Genomic DNA, 12,108 nt, shown 5'->3' with positions numbered 1-12,108 from the left:
CACAAGTGGAATCAGCCACTGTCTCCTGCTTGGAACTTTTCCAAGTAATTGCCCCTCCGTTTAGAGTAAAGACCCAGCCCGACCGAGAGCGGAAATTATCCCTGTCAGTCTGAAAGCTAGCATCACTGTACCCTACAACTCTCAAGTCCTCACTGCCACCGAGGGTAAGGACCCAGTCCTTAGTCCTCCGTAGGTACTTGAGGATATTCTTTACCGCAGTCCAGTGTGCCTTGCCAGGGTTCCCATGATACCTGCTAACCATGCTCAAAGCAAAGGCTACATCAGGTCGAGTACACGTCATAGCATACATGATCGATCCTACAGCTGAAGCATAAGGTATTCGACTCATTTCTGCTATCTCAGCCTCAGTACTAGGGCTTTGTGTCTTACTCAATCTGGCGTTACTCTGGATGGGTAACTCTCCTTTCTTGTAGTTATGCATGTTGAACCTTTTCAACACTTTGTCCACATAGGTGCTTTGACTAAGTCCAATTAGTCTTTTACTCCTGTTTCTCAAAATCCTTATCCCTCGGATATAGGCAGCTTCTCCAAGGTCCTTCATAGCGAAACACTTCCCAAGCCAGGACTTTACTTCCTGCAGGGTTGGGATGTCATTTCCTATGAGTAGTATGTCATCCACATACAGTACCAAAAAGCTGACTATACTCCCACTAGCCTTGATATAGACACAAGATTCATCTTCACTCCTTGAAAAGCCAAATTCTTTGACTTTCTCATCAAAGCAAAGATTCCATCTGCGAGGTGCCTGTTTTAATCCATAAATGGATTTCTCGAGCTTACACACTCTACTGGGGTACTCTGTACTGACAAAACCCTCTGGCTGAACCATGTAAACATCTTCAGCCAACTTTCCATTAAGGAAAGCGGTTTTGACATCCATTTGCCATATTTCATAATCATGAAATGCAGCAATGGCTAACAGAACCCTAATAGACTTAATCTTGGCCACTGGTGAAAAGGTCTCATCATAATCAACTCCCGGAGTTTGAGAATAACCCTTTGTAACCAGTCGTGCCTTATAAGTGTGTACATTACCATCCATGTTAGTCTTCTTCTTGAAGATCTATTTGCACCCAACTATCTTACGATCAGGTACATTGTCAACCAAGTTCCAAACTTGATTGTCATACATGGACTGTATCTCGCTATCCATAGACTATTTCCATTTAGCAGCCTCAGGGCCTGCCATGGCTTCCGTGTAGCTGTTAGGCTCATCCAGATTTACCAGTGTGTTATCACTGATAAGTGTCTCACCTTCTGCAGTAATATGAAAACCATAATAATGCTCAGGTGCATTCGTAACTCTGGTGGAACGCCTCAGAGGTATAGATTTTTCAGTCGGCTCAACAGGAGTTTCCTCCTCAGGTTGAGGGCTAGGGTTTGAGTTTCCTTCACCACTTGACTCTTGAATTTCCTTAAGGTCAATTTGCCTCCCACTGTCTCCTTGGCTCATGAATTCTCTCTCTCGAAAGAATCCTCTTCTTGCTACAAAGACCACATTATCACTGGGTCTGTAGAAGATGTAACCAAAGGATTTCTGTGGGTAGCCGATGAAAATACACCTTTCGCTTTGGGGTTCGAGCTTATCGTGAGTCTCGCATCTCACGAAAGCCTCGCAACCCCAAATCTTGATGTGGTCTAGATTGGGAACTTTTCCAGTCCACACCTCGTGAGGTGTTTTGGCAACCTTCTTTGTAGGGACTAGATTAAGGATATGGGCGGCAGTCTCTAAGGCATACCCCCAAAATGAGATTGGTAGCGAAGCTCGACTCATCATGGAACGAACCATATCCAACAAGGTCCGATTGCGCCTCTCAGCTACACCATTCAACTGTGGTGTCCTAGGAGGTGTCAATTGTCAGACAATCCCGCATTCCTTAAGATAGTCAAGGAACTCAGTACTAAGATACTCACCACCACGATCGGATCGAAGCATCTTAATGTTCCTGCCCAACTGATTCTCCACTTCTTGCTTAAACTCTTTGAATTTCTCAAAGGTTTCTGACTTATGCTTGATTAGGTAGACATACCCATATCTACTAAAATCATCAGTAAAAGTCACATAGAACCGATTAGCATCTCTTGTGGTGGTTCTGAAGGGTCCACACACATCCGTGTGTATGAGGTCCAACAAACCTTCACCCCTAGCACAAGTGCCAGTAAAATGTGACTTTGTCATTTTACCAAGCAAACAAGATTCACAACTATCATCTGACTTTAGGTCAAATGACTCCAAGACTCCATCCTTTTGGAGTTGGCCTATGCGTTTCTTGCTTACATGTCCAAGACGACAATGCCATAAGGATGCTTTATCTAAGCTAGTGGAAGAGTTAATACACAATACATTATTTCCTAGATTATCTACAACAGATACAGTTTCATACACGCCATCACAAGGTAATGCTTTAAAATAAAGAACATTATTAAAGAAAGCATCAATACTACCATTATTATTATCAAAATAAAAGGTAAAACCTTGTTTATACAATGCATGAAAGGAAATAACATTTCTTGCCATTTCTGGCGAATAATAACATTTATTCAAATCTAATGTAAACCCACTATTTAGCACTAAGGAATAAACTCCTATCTTGGTGACAGGTGAAGCTTTCCTGTTTCCCATGATCAAGTTTATCTTTCCCTGCTCCACATTCTCACTTCTTTTTAGTCCCTGCAAATCACAACATATGTGAATACCACAACCTGTATCAAGGACCCAAGACTTAGAATGAGGTGAGTTATTAGACAATATAGTGTATATACCTGCATGTTTGGGTTTTACTTTCCCATCCTTCAAATCTTGCTGGTACTTTGGGCAGTTTCGCTTCCAGTGCGACTTTTCATGGCAATAGAAGCATTCAGCCTCATTAGGGTTAGCAGAAGGAGTGACAAAACCTTTCTTGGTTTTGCTTGAAGAGAAGCCTTCAAGGGTCTTACCCTTGGTACCCTTAGAAGGGTTCTTTCTCTTTTTCCCTTTGCCATGCCCGATTGCCAAGACATTGGCCGCAGTTGGAGTAGGAGTAGGAGTAGTAACAACCGACTTACCCTTTAGACCACTTTCGGCGGTCTTCAAGAGTCCTTGAAGTTTGCTGAGGGTGACTTCTTCCTTGTTCATGTGATATGTCATGCGGAATTGATCATAACACGATGGCAAGGAGTGCAAAATGATGTCTATTGCTAACTCCTCAGGGAAGTTCACATTCAGCTTCAGTAAACGGTCCACATACCTTTGCATTTTCTGCATGTGGCCCGTGATGGGTTCACCATCCTTCATTCGGGTTGTTATCATGGAGGAGATTATTTCATATCGCTCTTGACGAGCACTTTGATGGTAGCGGTCCATCAAGTCCTGGTGCATCTCAAAAGGATAATAGTCCTCATAGGACTTTTGGAGCTCGGCTGTCATGGTGGCCATCATGATGCATGCCACTTTTGTAGCATCTCTTTCATGTACCTCATATTCAGCAAGCTCTTCAGGAGTAGCAGTTGGCTCGGGTACCTTCAGCTCCTTGTCGAGAACATATTCTTTGTTCTCATACCGAGTGACCATCCTGATGTTTCTGATCCAATCTGTAAAGTTGGACCCATCAAAGATGACTCTCCCACAAAGATTCATGAGAGAGAAGGAGCTAGTAGGGTTTGAGCCAGAAGCATTGTTATTGGAAGACATCTGAAAAGAAGAGGGAATAGATTAGATTAGATATAGAGATAGTCCTTAACAAAACACCCAAATGTAATATTAAGGCTAGGACCCAACACAATATTTTATAACTTAGAATAGGGATGGCGTAATCTAAGCTATAAGATATTTGAAGGTAGGTGAATGACGATTCACCAATTTCCACCATGAAAAACGAAATATTTAATTAGGTTTTAATTGGTTTAGAAACTCCTAGATTCTTTGAGATTCATTTAACTTTCTTCAATGGCATGTTTCAATCTCGATTGTGCCCTTCAAGTTTTGTGACTGGGATGCCGAGGATCACAAAACAAGGTGTGAAGTAACCATGCAAATTACTTGGTACCCTTAATGTATTACCCCTCAATCGATGTGCCGGTTAACCACACACGCTCCATCGATACTATGATAAACATTAAGTCACCCTTTACCTACCTTGTTAAGTTCAAGTTAGTGTGCCGGTTAACCACACACGCTCCACTAACGACTTAAACAAAGTGTAAAGTGTAATTTCATGGATTAGCACCTTATTCACATTTTCCTAAAATAACTAAGATTGGGAATTCAATAAAGTTTAGTTACTTTAGTATTATCATTATACTTTTAATGAGAATTTATAAGTCCTTGTCCTACCCGTTCGGCTAATGACCCTCCACCGATCAAGGAAGCGGTGGGTGAGAGTGGACACCCATTAAGTTGTCATTTTATAGGCAACAACCTTATACCCACCCTTATAGACCGGCTTCGTGAATGAGGCGTACTAGCGGTAAGACGACTTGATCTTATACATATATAAATATTATTAAACTTATAATATTATAAAGTATAAGGGTTGAATTTTAACTTTTAAAATTCTAGGGGTTGGAACTAAAGTTTTTAATATGACTTTACATGTTCCAAAACTTGAGGGCAAGTTTTGTAAACTTTCAAAACTTTTCATTTCTCATAACTTATGAGTTAATGGTTATTAAAAATGAAGACTCTTCATTTTTTGTAACCTATGTGTTCTTTTAATGGTTATTTATAAATGTGACTTTTGGTTATCCATAACTTAAGAACTAGTTATGGACTCCATTAAAACACATAAAGATCAAGAATTAATCTAATCAATTATTAGCACATAATTTCTATGATCTTCTAAACTCATATGTTTATGAAGGTTCATATCAAAAATTTCAAGAATCGTAAGTACATATACAAAACTTGAAACTTTGATACGAGCTTTTGAACAAAACTTCGATTTTCAAGTTTTTTTTTTTTTTTGCATCAAGTATCAAATAAACAAACCTGGCTCTGATACGACTGATGAGTTTTGAGCATTCTAACACTCCTATGGTGTACATGCAACCCTAGAAACCTTGGATCTATGTTTGACTAAGATACATGCAAATAATTATTTTTCCAAGGTTCTTATCCTAACTAGCATGACATGGGATACTTGAATCAAATAAAGCTAGTAGAGTTACTTACCTTTTAGTAGTGATTAATTGCTTGGAGTTTGAGAGCCTAGCACCAATAATGTGGATGCCTCAAATGGAAATCACAAATCACCACAAACTTGGAAACCTTTAGAGAATAGCTTCACTCTTCTTGAAATCGGCCCACTTGTTCTCACACAAAAACTAGTGCATTTTTTCAAGAACCAAAGACTCCTTTATATAGTGTGGTGGATTAGGGTTACATCCATGTAAACCCTAATACCCATGTCTTTTCATTTCCATGAGATCCATGGGTTAAAGCTCCATGGAGTATCCATGGACTTTCCATGCAAGCCTAACCCATTCCAAATAAGCATTAGCCCTCACTATATAAATACAAGAGCCCATATTTAATTAGTCATACTTTTGATCTCTAAATTAATTCTAGATTAATTATAGATCAATACTAATTAAATAATACGATTTTATATTAATATATTAGGACTTATAATATATTAATAAATCATAACTTATACTATTCTCAAACGATTATCCATAAATTGTTCGGGTGAAGTGCAACCCAAATGGACCATGCCGGGTCGGGTCAAGTACATACCAAATATAGTTATGGACTTAGACACTATATCCAACAATACTCACCCTATCCGGCAATACAACATCAGATATACCTAGTAGTGGTCTATTACTGACACACTATGTTAGGCAGTCTACGAAGTTCCCTCAATTACTTCGTGAAAGGAAACGCTGACACATGAAGCTCGTCTGATCACTTCGTAAAATAAATGATGACTCCAAAGCTCTTCAAAATAAAAAGTATGGGGAATTGCTAATAAAGTACTCCTGTACACTCCCGTACCCCGACACACAATAGTTTCAATAAAAGTGCTTTGTACATGATCGTACTTCAGGCACATTATAGTACCCTAGTATGAGTAGGACTCGTACCCCATAACATAATAATACCCCGGCACAAGCAGCACCTAAGACATAGAGCTTTTGAAAAATACTTGGTACATAGAAAGTACCTTTGTACGTAGGATATACTCCACCGATCATCAATCTCCTCGAACAGAGTTTCTACTCTCCATTCCGATCACACACGTACCCTTAATAAAATACTACCCAATATCAAAACTTAATTGAACTAAGCATCTCTTTTAAGTCTTATTTCATCACTAAGCAATCCTACAATGCTTATAATCAACTTTCGATACTAACTCTGTTTTGGCAACACTATCCTAATTTAGTGTAATATTTTATACAGAGTATTAAGTATTAACATTCATTTATCTTCTCATTTATAATACTTCTATTATTATTATCATGTAAATACATATCAACACATATAGAACCATGTCTGGTTCGCATAGCGTATATCATCAAATATACATATAACACATATTTCCAGATAATAAGCATATAACTCACATATAAACATTCAACATATATTTAATACTTTTATTAATACTTGTATTAAAATCATGTTCGTGAAAGGGACTATGCACTCACACATAAACTCTTTAACATATATTTAACTCTTTAATTAATACTTGTATTAAAATCATGTTCATGAAAAGGACTATGCACTCACTTGTTAAAGTGACGACTTGAAATTCAGGCAGTGCTTCGCTTCTAGCAACGGTCTTTTCCTTTAACATAACCTAGCATTATTATCGCTAAGTTTTAGTCCATTATTTATTGCGACTAATTATTAGTCTAGATTCATCATTAACTCAAAGTCTACTTCAGGATCTATTAAGTAAGGAACAACTAGGTACGATCGTATCGGAGGTAGGGTCCGTTTGGTATACGAAGTATACTGTTTGGAAATCCCATTTTAAATACCTCACTAAATCACAGCCTATACATCATCCCAGTAAGTAGATCAATCAGTATAACGACTTGGAATCACGGATAAATCTTCTTTATAGGTTCATAATAATGATAATGAACTTAAACATAAGTTATACTTAAAGTAGGGTAAGCATAACTCACTTACAAGGGAGTTTAGTGAGAAATCGGGCTCTGGGCGGGCAGAACTTCTGATTCGAAAGCTCTTCTTCGCTAGGCTTTCCGGCTCTCCGAGACTCCCTTCTAACACCTAGGAGGTGCTAGGGAAAGGCTTAGAGGGTATGAGGGTATTTAGGAGAGAAATGTTAGAAAGGTGTGGAGAAATAAAGTGATTTGTGCCTCTATTTATAGGCTGAGTCTGATGCGAATGTGGGGCGTTCCCTTGCTGAACGTTGGGCGTTCCCATGCCACATGTCACCATCTGGTGTCAAGCCTTCGTGAGGAAGCAGTGGCTCAGATCGTGCCACGTGTCACTCGTTGGTTACTCCAAAAACTAATTATCTTCTAAATTCGTAACTTTCTCATAAGAGCTCCAAATACTAACTTTCGCATAGGCTGTACTTAAACACAACTTCGTACCCATTTCCTCTTGTAGACTTTTCCAAAATCTTGATGTGAAACGACTGTCATGATCCGATACAATCGTTAATGGTACACCGTGAAGTCTTACTATCTCCTTCACGTAAGCATTTGCAAGCTTATCCATAGACCACCTCTCATTGGCTGCTATGAAGTGTGCACTCTTTGTGAACCGATCCACGACTACCCAAATCATGTCGTGACCGTTCTTCGTCCTGGGCAGTTTAGTAACAAAATCCATGGTGATGTCTTCCCATTTACCCATGGGTACAGGTAAAGGTTCTAAACTCCCATATGAATCCTAATGTTGTGCTTTAACTCTTGCACATGTTACACACTCTACCACATACTTTGCAACATCGAGCTTCATCGTCGGCCACCAGAAGTAAGGTTTCAGATCCCTATACATCTTAGTGTTGTCGGGATGAATCGAGTACATGAGATAGTTTCATTTTATTTACTTCTTTTTATAGTTTATTTTAGCATATTTCATTCATAATTTAGATAATTTCCATGCATATTTTCCTTTTTGTTATTTTATGACTATTTTAGGTACTTTCTAGTTTCATGAGCTTTATTGCAGATTTCATGGAGACTAGTGGAGCGGGAATGTTTGGGACGTATGGAGGACGATTGGACTTACAGGATGTCAAGGATCTTGGGCTTTATAATAATGGAGTTGATGCTTGGAGTGGGCTTTCTTATTAACCGAAGGCTTGGAAAAAATAAACTTTAAATTTGCAAGATGCGGGAGAATATTTAAGTGTGTGTAGATTATTAATCGGGCGATTATGTGAGCTATTGATCATTCGGAGAAGCAAAATTAGGCTTAAAATGAAGTGAACTTGAAGAAAAATGGGCTAGGAGCTGATGGGACTCAAACTGGGCCAAATAGGCTAAGCTATGGAGGCCAAATACTCAAAGAAGCCACATTCAGGGACCACCCACACAACCCACCCACGCATGGCTGCGCGGCCGCGCACGATACTGTAAGGGTAATTTCAGAATTTCATTTGGAAGGATGTTTGAGGAAAGTTGGTGCCCATCTTTTGGAGACTCTTGCACATCCAAATTTGGAGTCTTTTCTCTGAAGATTTTGAAGGTTTTGAAGGCCAAGAACACTTGAATAACATCATCTTTTCATCTCTAAATCCTGTTGAATGTTTGGTACAGTATTTTCTTATTTTGTTTTCTTAAGTTTAGCCATGCTATGCTAAACTAAACTTGGTTGACTTTGGTGGAATCCTTTGAATCTTTGTTGAATGTTGAAGACTCCATGAACTTGTTGAATCTTTATGATAATGTTTTGTGTTTTAACATATTATTACTATTTGTATGTTTTTATTCATGAGTTTAAATGTATTTGTGGTGATTAGTTGGCTAATTTCTTGATTAAGTAAAGGATCCTCAAATGAGCAAGCAACAAGTGATTTTTGTGTTAGTTTTACTTCACACAATCACAAAAACATTTTCTCCAACATGGTAGTGGAAGCATTTGACTCCTCTTGGACTTGGTGATTTTTTGGCTCTTAATGCAAGTTGATTTTCACTAATTACATGCTTAATGGAAATTGTGAATTTGACTAAGGAAATTGTTATGAGCTTCTCTAACCATTTTAATAACTAAGAAAAGTCTAGGTAATCCCAAGCTTCTTGGATTGCTATAGCCAAATTAAGGATTTAAAACAAGTATTGCACCATTGGATTCTAATGATATGTTCATCAAAAGTCAAAGTCAGGAAACTTTATGTGACATCCCCATTTTCACGGCCAGAAAAGACCGATTTCGTTTATGCTTTTAAAATAAAATCAGAGTAATCTTTTAAAAGGTGTTGCGGAATTTGTCCCCAAAACAAAATATGATAAAAATTTATCAAAGCATTTCTTAAAGAAATGTATTTTCATTATGTTACAAAATCTCGGGATGTCATGTTCCGATACAGACCAAAAGCATAAACAGTACGATATAGGCCTTACAACAGTTATTTACATCTACTGGCCTATAATCCAAAATCTCTCGTCATCATCCAACTATGCTCTTGTTCCACTACATGTAATATAAAAAGTTGAGTGGGTCAGACTTAGGAGCCTGGTGAGCATATAGGGTTTTCAACCCACAATAAATAAATTTATTAATTTCATCAACCAATAATAAATTTATTAATTTCATCAACCAACAATAACCCTGATTACCCGTTCCCGTTATCCTCACTTTACGTCCCTAAACACCTATCATGAGGGACCTAGCCTAAGGGTCATCATCGGGATGGACTTTACTGCTAACGGGATTCTTTAGCCATATATGTCCGTAAGGCAACCATGTGGGGGATGGAGTACATCGGTGAACACATCGTTCACAAACACCTACAGGTTGCGAGCCTGCCAGTGTTCCATAGGACTGTCTAGAAAGGTCCGTGGTCGTCATCTATACTCAGCTAGATGACTGAAACAACAACAACAACGAGGCATCTCATCATTTTATCACACATCAACTATTTCATCTACCCATGTTTTACCCAACATATTTGTAGATAAAAATATATATACAGTTTAAATCATTCCAAACATGTATAAAAACATCATTCAAAATCCATCTCAAATAAACAAACAATATTTATACACATAGCACGTATGTGTAAGATGAAAGTGACTACACACTCACCTGATAAGATGGTAATTGGACAACACTTCGTCACTTAAATCAATCTTTTTCGATGAAACCGAGATGTCTTCTCAAAAACCGGACTCTGCGCGGGCAGAGTTTCGACTCGAAAAACTCTTTTCTCGGGATCTTCGGGCTCTCTGGGGCTTGCTTACGATGCTAGGATGATATTCTAGGCTTGGGGGTATTTAGTGTAGGTAAAAAGAAAGAAAAGGGTGAAAAAAAGTAATTTTTGTAAACAATTTCGGGGCAGCCTCGCACCCCTTTTATAGGAGGTCGAAGCTCCACATTACGCTGGGCGTAATTTCCTGGTACGCGGGGCGTACTACCTTGAGAAGTTCTACGCTGAGCGTAGCCTCGTACGTTGGGCGTAGGAGCAAACATGGCGTATGCTCGGTCCTTGGGCCTCGGACATGTCAATGTTAAGAGATTAGTGTCCTCCGTCCGAAGAAAGAGGCGACGTGGCTGATTTTGGACCTTGCTTCCGAGTACGCGGGGCGTAGGCCAAGTACGTTGGGCGTACGCCTTCGGACCAGCCTCGGAATTTGGGCCTTGAACTTTATAAATTCGTAACATTCGCATACGAACTCCATTTTGGACGTTCTTTATATCCACGCGTAGGTATGACCGTGCTCTACAACTTTTGTTTAGACTCCGTCGGCTAACTTTGAATTTATTTTTAAAGTTATATTTTTAACAGGCCGGGACAGGAAAAGTCTGTTAAAAATTCATAACTTCTTCATCCGATGTTCGTTTTCGTCTGTCTTTTTACCGTTGAACTACTATCGACGAGATCTTCGATTCTCGTTTAGGTTGTGTCAGATAAAATCGCTCAATCTATAATTCGAATTACAGGCTGCATATCGGTTATGCCAAATCTTAGAAAATTCATAACTTCCTCATACGAAGTCAGATTTGGACATTCTTTTTATGCACGCTCTCGGTTTAACGTATACTACGACTTTCATTTAGATCGCTAAGGCTAAAAATCACTTTATCGTAAATTCACTTTTTACGTCACACAGTGTCGTGCCGGTTCTGTCGCGAAACTTCGACAGGTCAAAACTTCTTCGTTATAAATCGGATTTCGGTATTCTTTATATCTCTGGAATCCTTGTTTCAATCACTACAACTTTCTTCATAGATATCGGGTTTATCTAATATTTAATTTCGATGCTCATTTTTATCCTTAACTTATTAAATCATAATAATTAAGTATAAAACACATAATATTCAAATAATTCATTATTATTGTTTTAAAACGAGTTACAAAGGTTGACCTACACTATTACATCATTATTAATCCGTAGCCTAGAAACATGGGCGTTACAATTCTCTCCCCCTTAGGATGATTCCGTCCCCGGAATCATACATCAACAAACAAATGCGGATAGCGACTCATCATGTCACTCTCCGTTTCCCAGGTGAGATTTGGCCCAATCGTATGTTTCCATCGCACAAGCACTAAATCGACCATCTTGCGTCGCAACTTCTTAGTCTTACGGTCAACGATTGCCTCCGGTTCTTCAATTAGCCTCTTGCTTTCATCCAACTTTAATTCAGAAATTGGAATGATGTCAGGAACTTCTCCCGTGAACTTCCTCAAATAACACACGTGGAAAGTGTTATGAATACCATCTAGTTCTTCTGGTAGTTCTAGCTTGTAAGCTTGGTTCCTAATACTCTGAAGAACTTTAAACGGTCCAATAAACCTTGGACTCAACTTTCCCCTTTTACCAAATCTTATAAGTCCCTTCCACGGCGAGACTTTAATTTAAACCGAATCTCCAACTTCGAATGTTATCGGTTGTCTTTTCTTGTCAGCATAGCTCTTTTGACGATCATGAGCTGCTAACATCCTTTCCCTAATCAATTTT

Source organism: Lactuca virosa, chromosome 5, assembly GCF_052849685.1.
Source record: "Lactuca virosa cultivar CGN04683 chromosome 5, Lactuca_virosa_CGN04683_v6, whole genome shotgun sequence".
NCBI classification, from domain to species: domain Eukaryota; kingdom Viridiplantae; phylum Streptophyta; class Magnoliopsida; order Asterales; family Asteraceae; genus Lactuca; species Lactuca virosa.
Note: the sequence above shows the minus strand (reverse complement) of the source record.